This window comes from Periplaneta americana, chromosome 16, assembly GCF_040183065.1.
Source record: "Periplaneta americana isolate PAMFEO1 chromosome 16, P.americana_PAMFEO1_priV1, whole genome shotgun sequence".
Taxonomy (NCBI): domain Eukaryota; kingdom Metazoa; phylum Arthropoda; class Insecta; order Blattodea; family Blattidae; genus Periplaneta; species Periplaneta americana.
In genome coordinates this window covers 96,191,609-96,206,762 of record NC_091132.1, presented here as the reverse complement: position 1 = coordinate 96,206,762, position 15,154 = coordinate 96,191,609, and the positions used below count along the sequence as shown (strand labels likewise).

At 34.3% G+C, this 15,154-nt stretch overlaps 1 long non-coding RNA gene across 1 annotated transcript in view; it reads right to left on the bottom strand.

Annotated features, from left to right (window-relative positions):
• Positions 1 to 814: 814 nt before the first annotated feature.
• Positions 815 to 15,154, bottom strand: part of LOC138690959 (uncharacterized) — a 1,057,789-nt gene continuing 1,043,449 nt past the window's right edge. The window contains exon 5 of the long non-coding RNA XR_011329721.1: positions 815 to 920. This is a non-coding gene — a long non-coding RNA (uncharacterized lncRNA). The remainder of the gene's footprint in view (positions 921 to 15,154) is intronic.

Sequence of the window (15,154 nt, the reverse complement as noted above, 5' to 3'; positions counted from 1 at the left end):
TCACACGCTCCATTCTTTTACGCATACTCATTTCAAATACTTCTAATCTCTTCTCTTCAATTCGTCGTAATGCCTATGTTTCTGTCCCATTCTCAAACAATTAGAAAAATATAATAGCTTACACTACATTATGCACGAATGAGTAATCCTTCAGTGTACTCAAAAATGATAAAAACCACAATAGCTTGCATTATATAACGTTATAACGTATGAATGAGTAATCCCTTCAGTAGCTCAGTTGTAAACTGCACGCATGCAACTTCCGACAAACTCCCCTGAACTTCGACGCGTACGACAGACGTACTGTGTGAGGCAACGTTTCTATACGTACCGTGGCGTCTTACGGAGAGCTCTTCATATGGGTAGATAATGAGTAAGTCTGTTAATTCGGTTATGAGGAAAATCTTCAAACAAATAGACGGATAACAGAGAAAATGGCGAAAACAATATATTTTTTTTTATATTAGCGTATGAGGAATGCCAAAAATACAATAGGCATATTTACTATTCCGGTTTGGACCAGGACATGACAGTCTAGTATAACGCTCAACACAAAATTGACGTCATCAGACTCGAATAATGCACACTTTACAATAGCAGTATCCACGAACAAACAAATCATATTAAATTGCACAAAACATGTTCTCATGTCTGTACCGAGATTCCAGATTCTTAATGATCTATGCGTTTTCAAAAGGGAGACTATTAGGAAAGGATGACACTGAAAACGCTAATTTCTAGATCAAAATCTCAAAATGCAGTTTTTGCAAAATCAATACTTTTCCTATAATTCGAATGAAAAGAAAGTGTCAACTTACAGGGCACGAGGGTAGAGACTTCATACTTTGTAGATGCCGGCAGTAGATCAGTGATCAGCATTACATTCGGTTGTATTTTGCTCAAGCTTCACAAGAGGTGTTCTGGAATGGAAATTAAATAAAGGTTATATTGTTGCGGAAAAACAATCACACATAATAAACACTTTCCAATTAGGTATACAAAAAATATTTCCTCTGGCTGCTGGATTCTTCAACTTTGGAGAGGTTGGGCTCAGAAAAATTACAATCGATTTGAAATAAATCTCCGGGTTAGCTTCTTTTTTTTTTTTTTGCACGTTCGTGTTTTTTGTTGTATTTACAGCTATTATTGTTAGGCCTTGAAAGTTAGAATTCCCACACAGAAACTTGTTGCTAGGGAAACCATTCTTCATAAAATAAAACTCTACTGAAATAGACCCAAGCGTATAGGTAATTAAGTATGGACACTTCGCGTCGGTACCTTTGATGTAGCCGGACTGATTTCAATGACCTTCAAGCCAGCTAGAGCGTGAGATTCTGCTTTCTCCCTAGAGTTGGCGCTGATATCACACCAGCTAGTAGTCGACACAGCGGAAATATAACACATATAATTAATATATCTAGGTACATTATGAATTGGATCCATAAAATAATAAATCCGTCATTAATTGTAATGTCTAGACTCTACAGTTCCTTTATAGTGAGAGTTGAGACGTTGACCCCAACAACAATTAAAATACGTAATGATTTGATAGCACTGAAAATGGAAAAACAAAACTCTTATGAGAAGTAAAACTATATACCTATATTATATTATATGCAAATATTAAACGAATTCGATACTTAATTTTATAATGTGTTATATTATTTTGTAATATAATTTATTATATCTGAAAAAAAATTATTACAACTAATTTGCCACTGAGAAATGAGGAAAAGCTGTTAACTTGAATTTATTTGAAGCAAAGAGTTACTGGATTATGCAATAAGGTAGGCGATGTTTGGATCCAGTGTCTCAACTCTATACTCAATTATTATCTTAGCGTATGCTCGATTATACTAACCTCTAGCGCTTGAAAGTGGAACTAAACGCAGGCGCACAAAGAAACAAAACACAGGAAAATTCGCTCAGTGTCCATTCTTTATAATCCCTATTCACTGTAGATCCATTACAGTCCACTTTATCCTCTGACAGAGGTTCTGGCTGATATGTACATCTATTATCAGACAGTAGATCTTACTTGACGATATGTGTCAGAGGAAGAACAATTATTGTTTGTATGCATCTGAAGTCTGACTAGTGTAATATGTAGCTAGTAGGCGATTATACAATGGAGGGAGAAAGGAACTGGCTACCCTTCCCCATTATCTCCTGGCCTAGTTGCCTCATAAGCGGTATCTTCTTGGTATCACTTATGAGGTTCATACCGTACCTGTCTTCGGACAGTTGACTAAACAACAACAACAACAACAACAACAACAACAACAACAACAGTGCAGTTATTTTTACTTAGTTACCATTACAGTGCAAATTTGCGAATGCTTTGGAATAATATTGCTCTAAATTTTCAATGCAAAACGTACGGTAATGTATTTGCAATTTCAAAAATATGATCGTGTAAAAAAATGTTGTACAATACACGTTTATGATGTGCATTATAAAATATCGCAAATTAAAAAAACTCTCTCTGCTCGTTTTTCAAATTCTTACTCGATTTTGTAGAAAGCACTTCCCAATCTTGTATCGTAATATACTATTTCACAATAACAAGTAAAATATCACTATTTTATTTTGCTACATATAGAGTTACTACAAGTGACCTCGATTTCAGGTTCCTATTGTAATCAGGGTATGAGACAAGAATGAAATATAGAGCGGACAATAGAAAAACTCATAGGGCCGTATTCATAGACATTCTCAGCGCGGGCTTCTGGTGGATGATCAGCGAACTAACGTTTTTCGTATTCATAAACCAGTGTTTACGATATGATATGATATGATATGAATCCTTATAAGCTAGTTTAGCACGCTCGTAGCACGGGCTAGCGAAATGTTTAGGAATAGCATCCCTAAAGTTTTTGAAATGAAACTATGTCTTCTGCATTCTCGGTTTCGGTTTTGTCCTCAAGAAATACAATTTAAACATTGCTTGAGATATCAACTTGAGTCCGGGATCTTCTCTCTGCTCAGCTACCAAGGCTGTAAGGCTCGAGAATAATAAATGAGTTTCATTACAAATCGCGCCAGCGGAGAATAGCGTAAATACATTAATATGAAAACTTTTTCATTATGACATTTTGTTAGAATTTTATATGCCTTATACTTAACATAATATTTTAATATTAAATTAATGAATAAATATTATTCTTATGCTGTCATGCTATGAATTCCTCAGGTTGTATTAGTTACACAAATATCCGGAAGATGGCACCACAAAGTTACAGCGTCTTGGTAGGTTCTTTGGTGATTCACAAGATGGAGCTAAGGATTATACAGAGTCCGTGGATATCCATCGTACCTCAATCCTTTGCGCCGGCAAATGCCGACAAATCCGCAATTGTTATTCCAGCGCGCGCAATGTAGTATACAGTCATATAGGGAACGAATGTAATGTGAGTGCGAAAAAATGTCTTGTGTTCCGAACTGTTTACAGAGAACTGAAAAAGGCGAACATTTATTTTGTATGTCACAAGGCGAAAGAAATAAGGAAAAAGGAAAGAAATGAATTATAAATATGAAAAGTAACGAATCACTACCTAAGCGAGCATACAATAATAATTAATTAATTATTGTGGGATTAATGAATTACTGTATCTTGGTATTTATTTTTTCAAAGTTTGGACCCCAAAAATGTTTTTTCTAAAACTAGTCTAGAATTTAAGTTGTTGCAATGATATTTCTACATAAAACAAATGAAAGTAATGTATCAATTACGAAAAATGTCAACTTTCACCATCTTCTCCCTTCAAAACGAAGCATTTATGAATTAAATCCTAAGTGCTATTTGCCAGAATGCCAAAATATAGTTGTTAAAATTCTGACTTCATTCTTCAGAACAAGATTGTATTGCTTGACTCGATTGGAAAATACGAAGAAAGGCCGTAGAAATTCTATTACCCGCAGAAATCGAAGTGTGGACACGAGGAATGCAGTTGGAAATGTTTATATTTATTATTTTTTTCATTTGCAACGTTGTTATGTTTTGTTACTTTTAATTTATTAAGTTTACGTTGCTGTAATGCCTATAATTTGTGATGAGTAAGAAAGAATGTATTGAACACTTAAATGTACATTTAAGCTGTAATAATCATTAAATTAATTTTTTGTACGTTAGTATGTTGATTGACAATAATTCTCTAAAATAAATGAAGATCCTTTTGAAGTTTTTGGCCTTAAAAAAATTTGAGTTTTCCTTTAAATATTCCTATCCCAAGCGTGTTGAAATGGAATAACAACAATGGAGGCTAACTAGCTGATTGCGCTACTCGACTCTGATTGTATATGAGTGTGGTTGCTTTTAGTCTTTTATGCAGGCGATACTATCATTTACATAATTATTACATTGATAATGCATATAATGGTTAGCAGAATGTTAGTCCATTACGTTTTCGTCCATTTGGTCCTAATTTTAAGTTTGTCCAGTTATATATTTATCATGCATCAAATTTTGTCGACAAATCTTTCATCCATGTCATTTTAGTGTTATGTGAAATTTCGTTCTATATATGAGTCATTCAGAGCAGAAGTGGTGTAAGTCAAATGGGTAATGAGGGTTAAAGTAAACATTCTGTAAAGTAGAGCGCAAAGTAGCAATTAATATTCAATTTATTTAAACTACTGTATTAGTAGTCAGTGGATAGCAGGAAGGACATATTAATTGCTACTTTGGGCTGTATTTTACAGAATTTTTACTTTAAACCTCATTACCCAATTTTGACTTACAACACTTTTGCTCTGAACGGCTCATATATTTTCGTCCACACCTGTGGAGTAGTGGTTAGCGCGTCTGACCTCGAAACCAGGTAGCCTGGGTTCGATTCCCGGTCGGGGAAAGTTACCTGGTTGGAGTTTTTTGCCGGGGTTTTCTCTCATTCCAATATGAGCAAATGCTGGGTAACTTTCGGCGCTGGACCCACGGACTCATTTGACCGGCATTATCACCTTCATCTCTTTCAGACGCTAAATAACCTAAGATGTTGAAAAAGCGTCGTAAAATAACCTACTAAAATAAATATATATTTTTTTGCCCTTACCTGATTTAGTCCAAATTTATTTACTTCAAATTTTCGTAGCTGTGTTTATTAAAAAAAATCACTGAAATAAAACATGAGATTTTTTTCAGTTATTTCAAAGAACAAAGATCATGCATTCATTGCAGCTATTTCTTAGAAAGTGTAATTTCCTTCTTCAATTTCCATCTTCGGGGTTCTGCGGGTTGCTGTGTGATTTCATTACAGGTTGACCGATCCTCACATCGTCAGTATATCCTGGTTTGGTCTTTATTATAAGAGTGGTGTTGATAACAGTAGCCGTCTTTTATGAGCAGTGGTTTGTTCCTTTTTGAAGTAATTACTTTGGGATCCATACCTGATAATTTTAAGTAAAACTAATGCATGCATTTCCCTGGCAACACCTGTCCCATTTTTGAGTTCTCCATTATTTGGTATTCTACTGTTGGCATCTGTTTAAAATGTGCTTCTAGTATCTGAATATCCAAAATCAATCACGATTGGACAATATGTATATTGGACTAAAAATTTTCTGGACAAAATTTACTCTTGGACGAAAATGCTATGGACTTATTCCACTGAACTTAAATGTGTTGGTCATAGGAATTTGGACGAAATGTTGTATTGGACGAAAATGTTTGGACAAAAATTCCTGAAAGCCATGTAACAGACTTAATTACGTCAAAATTAATGAAAACTGGCTACTTAGTTGCAATATAAAAATAAAACAACAAACAGTGCAGTGATATTCACAAAAAAAGACGCCTGGAATAACCGATCAACCTGAAGCTTTTCAATGAAAATATACGAAACAAGAAATAAATAACCTACTTAGGTGTTCATTTGGACAGCAGACATACCTTTAAACCTTACATTGAAATAGCTGCATCCATAGGGTATTCCATGTCCCAACATTTGTCCCTGCATCCAATATTCAAGTCCCCCTCTTTAAGTTTATGCACAAAGAAAACATTCTACATGGTACTAGTAATGATAAGAGCTTCCATGCTTATCCTGCCCGTTTTTTTATATACAGTAATCTTACTATAGGTGATTTCTAGAAAAAATCAAAACTCGAGTGGAATTTAATTGACTATTACACGATTAGAAGAAAGTATATATAAAGATTAGAAGAAAAAACTATTCTAATGCAATAAAATATTAATTGACTTACTAAAACACTAAACTATCTTAAAAATGTATTATTGTACAGTACCATGTCATCATTTCAAATATCTCGCTACATGGCAGTGTGTTATGATCAGCTGTTCTCTTGTTACCAGTTGTGACCAATTATACAATCTTCATTTAACTTTATGGACAATTAGCAGTCAAGAAGGCTTTGTTGATTCAGTTTCATTTTTATTAAAGCAGTTGAATTCCACTTCAATTATCAATATATATTAATCTCTGATACGTGACTATCCATAATCTTATGCAACAGAAGCTATAACATAACCTAAATAATATAAAGAAAATAAACATAGAAAAGTTTTAATTAAGAATAATGATATAAATTTGAATCATTTTAAAGGGTACAATAAAATTATTGAAAGTACAATGTTGGTAACAAAAAAGAAACAAGCTAGGGAGGTGATAAAAACAAACAAATGCTAGGGGGTATTAAAAACAAACAAATGGTAAGGAGATGATAAAAAACAAATGTTAGAGAGGTGATCAAAATTGTAAGATAATCAGCCTTGATTGGTTGAAACACGTCGTTCCGTACCGTTTTATTGGTCAAAGGTAGTATGACGTAATAAAAGTATAATAAAACTTACTTTCTTACAAATGGCTTTTAAGGAACCCGCAGGTTCATTGCCGCCCTCACATAAGCCCGCCATCGGTCCCTATCCTGTGCAAGATTAATCCAGTCTCTATCATCATATCCCACCTCCCTCAAATCCATTTTAATATTATCCTCCCATCTACGTCTCGGCCTCAAAGGTATTTTTTCCTCCGGCCTCTCAACTAACCCTCTAAATGCATTTCTGGATTCGCCCATACGTACTACATGGCCTGCCCATGTCAAACGTCTGGATTTATTCCCTTTTCATTCCTTTTAGCCCCAAAGAGGGATAAACGTATAATAGTCAACAAAAGTTACTAGGTAGCTTTCTAGGTGTACAAAGAAGAGTTGTTCGCTCTATCATAAGAATATATTATTATAGTATATATGAAACGGGGATACGGCGCCACATAATTTTTTATTTTAAAACATTTTTCGGCTTTCGCTGTATCCTCATTTCATATCTACTCACCCTCATCCTCCATAAAATCATAAACATCCATTAAAACCATAGCTCTACATTTTTTGTCATTTTAAGACTGAAATTCAAGTCTTTTTTCACTAATTCTTCCAGATGCCCGATTTCAAGTGAAATTTCAAAGTGGAAGAGAACCTTGCTTTACTTTTCTCTGATTAATTTAAGAAATTTTCCTAATCTATTGATTACTACATTTCACTTCTATGTTCTGAAAAATTATTTGGCTTTTGTAACTCCATTTCGTATCTACTCATCCTCCCACCCCACATAAAAGTAACAAACATATATCACAAAGTGAGTAGATATGAAATGAATGTACGGCGTCTTATAATTTGGCTTTCCAAAAATAATTCGGCTTTCGCTGCATTTCTCTTTCATATCTACTCACCTTCACCCCCACATAAATTCATAATACTCCATAACAACTCACATATTTTTCATCTTTTAAAGATTTAAATTAGAGTTCTATTTTGCTTAATTTTACCAAATTCCTGACTTCAAATGGCTTTGAAAATTTGAGCATGGTCTTGATGCGAACTTTATTTACTAAGTGTTAAAATATTAAATGTTATGTTTTATTTAACGACGCTCGCAACTGTAGAGGTTATATCAGCGTCGCCGGATGTGCCAGAATTTTGTCCCGCACGAGTTCTTTTACATGCCAGTAAATCTACTGACATGAGCCTGTCACATTTAAGCACACTTAAATGCCATCGACCTCTCCCGGGATCGAACCCGCAACCTTGGGCATAGAAGGCCAGCGCTATACCAATTTGCCAACCAGGTCGACTACTAAGTGTTGTTTAGTCAACTATCTGAAGACAGGTCTGAACCCCATAAGTGATACCAATAAGGTATCACTCATGAGGCAGCTAGACTAGGAGATAAAGAGGTAGGGACCAGTACCTTTCCTCCTCCATTGCATACATAGCCGATTAGCTACATTTACTTTACTTTTCTCTAGTGAATTTCAGTTACTTTCGCAACCTCTTGATTTTTATAAATTTTATATTAGCTTATCCACTTTTCCCTTAAAACTCTTTAGGTAACTAACTCCAGCAATTTAAGGTATTTTTTAAATATAATTATTACACAGTTTACAGTTTTTTTTTTATTTTTTGTATATGTAATTACTCATATCTTATTTTCAATACGAAATATTTTAAAATCCATTTTTGTTTATGTTATGGTCATGTGAAGTTGATGTTTTTATGATATTATGTGTTGTTTCGTTATCGTTGTAGATTTAAATACTGCCTTCATAGGATACAGAAAAAGTGCTACATTTTCAATGTTTTAAGAATGGAGAAAACACGTTTTGAAACGACGTTCCTCATTTCTTCCAGTGCTGGTATTTCGGTAGTACCGGTAGTAGTATTCGTCGTCGTCAACATCTTCATAATTTCCGCAGGAATACTTATGAAATGTTAAGACGAAAATACATGAAGAGTACAGGGGAAAAAGCTGATAAGTCACATTTTACTGTCTTTATAGGAGACCAAGTTAAAAGTTTCAAGACCCATTATATTCTATTGTCTTTGAGTTATCATACTTCAGATTTCTTTGGACTAATGAGGTTATTATTATGTACAGTTAAGCTGCACAAATCTGTATTACTTAAGCTATTACATGACATCAAAAACAGAAAATGGACAATTTTGGACTTATCACGCTTTTCTCCTGTGCTCTTCACATGCGTTCGAAACTATATAGAGAGGCTGTCAGGTCTATAGAATAGATCTCATTATGGCTGGTATTACACTAGCAAAGTTCTTTGACAAAGATTATGATAAAATATTTTATAAAAAAATCTGTGATAGAAACTAAGTTTTGGAGCATATTACATTATAAAAAAAAATATTTTATCACAGACAATCTAAAATTTAGGAACAAGAACCAACCATAGTAAAAGTAAAATAATTTTTTATTACAGATATGCATAAATGAATGAAGAACGGTATTAGGGTAAACTAGGGTCTGTTGGACAGTCGGGCATGTTGGACACTCTGTACTTTAACGTGTTACCTCGCCACTTGTGGGCACCACATTCTGCTAGAAGTCAATGACGGAAGTAGCCCCACTCGCTACTTGTAATATTTTGAATTAATTGTAGCTAAAAAGCATAGGGTAAACTGGGGTCTGTTGGACAGTCGGGCATGTTGGACACTCTGTACTTTAACGTGTTACCTCGCCACTTGTGGGCACCACATTCTGCTAGAAGTCAATGACGGAAGTAGCCCCACGAGTGGGGCTACTTCCGTCATTGACTTCTAGCAGAATGTGGTGCCCACAAGTGGCGAGGTAACACGTTAAAGTACAGAGTGTCCAACATGCCCGACTGTCCAACAGACCCCAGTTTACCCTATGCTTTTTAGCTACAATTAATTCAAAATATTACAATATGCATATTGCTGAAAAAGAAGTAGAAAAAGAAAGACCTATGGTTTAAACCACAATTGCAAGACGTGACAAGAAAGGTATCCATCAAATCTTACTAAAAGAGTTACATACAATACGAGGACTTGGAAAAAAGATACGTAAACTATTTGATAATGAATGAAGATGTTTTTCCATTTGTCCAGACTTGTGCATCCTTCCTGTACAGCATTTATAGTCTCTGATAATTTTATAATTTAAGACCACCCCGGAATAAGAGTGCAACCAGCAAATCTATAATTCACGTTTCAGGAGAAAGAAAATTAATTACAGGGGCATATCTGTTAGGCCTATATTTACTAACAGAACCAGTGGACTAATCAAAGATATATGTTTATTCAGCTATTGGATGCAATACGAGTAATTTACTGTTATAAATGAATGCTTGAAAATTACTTTTCCACCAAATTTACATATTTAATTGATTTGATGTTATATCCTTTTTAAGGAGAGGTCTTCAATTATACACTTATTGTCTTTTATATCTGTTTTTATAGTTCATAAGTATTGTGTTCAGTAGCGGCTGGTGCTCAAAATAATGAGTGTGCTACAATCTCTATATCTGCCTACTATATACACTTATGTGTATTTATCTTAATTTGAGACTCGCCTAGTGACGAAATATGATGTCCATACGACGTTCCTTCCTACTGAAGAACTTGTCACACTGGTGTTAAACCCCCCCCTCCCATCTTGAACATTATACTCTTTTCTATTGACAGTATTGCAAGAGCAGTGAGACGATCCTGGGACATAGTGTTCCTTAAAAACCGTTTTTATGCGTTTCAAGCAAGAAAAACATCTTTCTGGCTCAGCAGTGGCCATTGGTGTTGTAACCAAAATATTTAATAACTTCGTTACTTCACGGAATGGATCCTGTAAATTGTTGGAGACTATGTATTGTAACAATTGAACAGACATCTATATTTTGGAAGTCGGGTTTTCCGTATAGAACTCCAAGTTGTGTCTTTAACACTCTTTTGTTCAGTACAGTATAGCTGTTGACAGCAACTTCAAGTTCGCGTTCACGAAAATTATACGAAAAATTCTAAAAAATTTGGCTGTTTAACAATTTCGTTGCGTCTAGGTAGCTTAAAGACTGGAAACGGTGAGTAGTTTCCTGAATTATACAGTCACATACTTCCTTGGCTTCAATTTTCTAGGATTCCATTTTCCTTCGCTTGCTAGCTGATTCAGGAGGAACCTCATAGGCCTACAGGTAGATGGCAGCAGCAGTCTGATATTTGCAGTGAGCTCTATACTACATTGGAGGCACAACTCAATGCTTTAAAAGCGTGACGCGAATTCTGAGCGACTGAGCGTATTGCTATCTCTTTCTAATATAGTGTTGTTCTTGTCTCTCTTGCAGTGAATGCTATCGTACACAATAAAGGAATTCTTATTGCTCACTGCGCATGTGTGACATCAACCTCACGAAAGACTCATTGAAACACATTAGTTAGAAAGAGAGAACAATACCCTCACCAACATGGCGTCTACAGTCACGTTTTCAGACAGGAAAGAGCATTGCGGTGATGCCTCCAGTTTAGAATAGAGCTCACTGGATATTTGAATTACCAAATACATTGTAAATAGTTTCGAATTCTTCCACAAACAAGCATTCTTTCGTTACGCTTTACTTTTGAAATCTCCAAGCTGTGTTGTGCTGAAGCTGACTACAGACTAAACACTCGATAATGCGTCATGAATAATAACCACGGGAAATTGTTAAATGACAGATCAGATACTATGGGATTACAAATACATTATTTGAGAAAAAATTATCACTGTACTGTAGCACATAGGGACGGGCCGCCCCCGATTGTGTTATGTAACATGTCATTTGCTTCATATTTTGATATCAGCATTTTGGTCGTTGTAAAACTCCAACATTATTTACGTTCATCCGTATTGGTTTGAAGCTAGTCAGATCTCTTATAAAAGATAAGAAGAAGCACATATATTTTACAAAAGAACTTTTATGGAAGAAACTTTTATAAAAGAAAACCCATTAATTGTCATATACAGTATTTTATAAAAAATCTTAGACATTTATCTTTGATAGTGTAATAGCAGCCTATAAAATTATTTAAATCTTAGTAATATATTTCTTTTTATAGATGACAATAATTTGACGATGATATGAAAATCATAAAAGTGCCTTGGTACCACTTCGAAAAATAGTACCTAGGCGCCGTTAGGGCCCGCCAGGCCTGAAATCAGGGTTACCAGATTCTCTCGTAGGGAATCCAGGACAGGTGATGATAGTGCGTACCTTAACGTGTCTACACATTTGAATTAATTAAATTTTTAGGCCTAATACAAATGATTTTATTCCTTTTATGTATTTAAACTATATATATATATATATATATATATATATATATATATATATATATATATATATATAGGGTCTAAACTTTTTAATTTTGTTACATTTTTGCTACGTTATGAAATTTCATTGCAATTATTGATAAAGTCTGGGAAAGCAATGTTATATTAGAGCCTGATCCTCATAGAAAAAACGCATGATACAGTGTTTAAATCCTATCAATAATAAATCAACTTCTAAAGAGAGTAAAGACTAAAGATACTGTATAATACCCAATACATACTTTATTTTCATACAATCCGAGAGGAGGTGCTAGGTGGCGTTCACGGCATCGTTGAACGTAGATTGGACTGGGTCTTAAAAATATGAATAAGACATTTTAAAAATAATTTTATAAAAATGAGAAAAAATTTATATTTTTTTCAATCTTCTCAACTTCCGGAACAAAATATATAACTCAAACCAGGACACAGGAAACACAATGAAATCCAGAACAATGCAGGGAAAACCAGGACGTCTGGCAACCCTGCCTGAAATACATCCCTGATTCCTTCGTATTCTATATAACTTATAGTTAAATGTGAAAGTCGACGATTCGAGAACATATTATGTACCTTACATCATTTATTATCAAGCATATGCATATTTCTTTCACTGAATCGTATGTTGTTCTACTTCTTTGATTTTTATTTACATTAGGAACATGGAAAAGCTAGTCTTTTTTTAATAATCTCCAACTAGTTACAATCCTGCTTTTAGATGGCGTTGCAAACTGTCAAAGCCTAAAGAAATTTCTTTAGCAGATCGATAGATGGAGCCATGTATTGGTTTGATCAACAAAGTCAGGAGTACGGTGTTACATTCAGGAATTTACTACACGTTTTAAGGACATTCTCTGTGATATTTTGGATTATAAGACTAAATGCATTCTGCCTTTAAGTCTACCATCCCATGTTACAAAATTATCCCGCTATTATCTGTACATCCATTTTCCCACTTCCATAACTTTGCAACCAGATAGTCGAACAAAAGACGTGTAAAGACTAGAGTGAATAGACAAAAGAAAATACAGCAACTCGAGATTTAAAGCTCTTAATGTGTAGATGTTGCTGTGAAACTCATGAGTGTTGGATTTAGTATTTTTTATACGCAGACAGACGCAGACACGATTTGTCGTTTACTGTTAGTAAAATAAAAAAAAAAAAACCTGAGTTTTCAGGTAAACAATTTCGCATTGTTTGTTACTTGCTTCCCTTCTTCGTACCGTATTTCATTCTTGAAACATCCTCTCTTACTGCGTAAGGGTTAGGGTTGGATCACAGACTTGCGTATGATTAGTTGGGGTCGAAGAAGCAGGATCTCTTTGGAGATGTAATGTTGCAAAAAATAGATTTACAATATTTGTAATTTATTACTATTTAGGGAGTTACACTTTTTCAGTATCCTTGTACCAAAAAGGACTGCGAGCCAACTTATTCGGGAATTGTAGGCCTACATATGAACCACGTTAATAATTAGTAAAATGAAATAAAAAAATACAAAATGGCGCTCAACTGAAAGAATTATGATATAAATTCCTTCATGAATTTGTGTGTTACACAGAATAACTGACAAATGATACTGATTGAAATTAAGGGGTTAGGTACAGCTTACAGCAGTAAATTTTTGGAAAAAGGTTATTCAACATTTTTTCCTCCATTACTCTATCTTGTACAATAATGAAAATTAGCATGTATAAAATACTGTCCTTCTGCTATATGAAAAAATATTTTTACAATTTAAAAAAATTGTTTACATTTTTGTTTTCAAAATTCGTTTCACTGTGCAGTGATGGAACGTTTCCCACATAATTAAAAAAGTATCCAACATTCCGTGATGAAATTTGTTGTGTGCATTTATGCATGTCGTATCTACAATATGATGCTAGATCACTTCTCTACCTTTGATAGATTGTCTGATAAAAAATAAATTCGTTTTAAAAAATGGTCAAATATTAGTATTTTCTTCTAACACAAAATAAAAAAAATATTATTTATTAAGGAATGTAGTTGAAAGAGCATGATATTGTAAACATGAGTATCAGCAATAAAATAAAAGAGAGAAAACATGAAGAAGTTAACAAGTTTATGAGTTATGAGGGAAACGCTTCATCACTGCACAGTGAACTGCACACTTTGAATTTTGAGAAAAAAAAATGTATATAAATATTTTTTTTAAATCGTAAAAATATTTTTTCATATAACAGAAGAACAGTGTTTTACACATACCAATTTTCACTATTGTACAAGATACAGTAATGGAGGAAAAAAAGTCAAATATTTCCAAAAAATTTACTGCTGCAAGATGTACCTAACCCCTTAAGTTTACAATGCCGGAGGCTACAGCACACTAGGGAAGGTATAGCGAAGGACAGGTTACAGCTGGCTCAATTTGAAGAATTTACAGTTTCTTTTAAACCCATTTGTTATGCGTGAAGGAACCATTGAAGTTGTGATATGATCTGCGTATGGCTTACACATTACACGGAACATATCACAGTCATAAACAAGCCACACAACAATAATTCCATCTACCCAGAACACATCACAAACTCCAATCACAACTACAGCAACATAGACACTGACATGAAAATACTACACATACAGCGGGAAAACCAGAAACTTGACACTGTAGAACAATATGACATTTACAAATATACAAAAACACACCCACAGCACATCCTGAACACGCAACTGAATTTCAAAACATACATCCTTTTCGACACAATCATGAACACACCCCACCACAACAGGACACCAGAAGATCGCCCTAGACCTCACTAGAGTTCGGACAATGAGGAACACCACCTCGAAACTACTCAGCCAGGGATTTTTATAATATTAACACAGTAAAGACGTTATTGTTAATTAGTGATATACGTCTATATTGTAATATTTTATGATGTTTTTCTGTTCAAGAAAATTGAAATTAAAAAGTGAGAACTGTTATATTAGTCCTCTTGATCTGTGCTTCGGTTCAATGAAGTGCAGGTAATGGGTCTATGACAAAAGACGCTAATCCTATAACAAAAAGGCGCTTTTCAGTAATTCTAG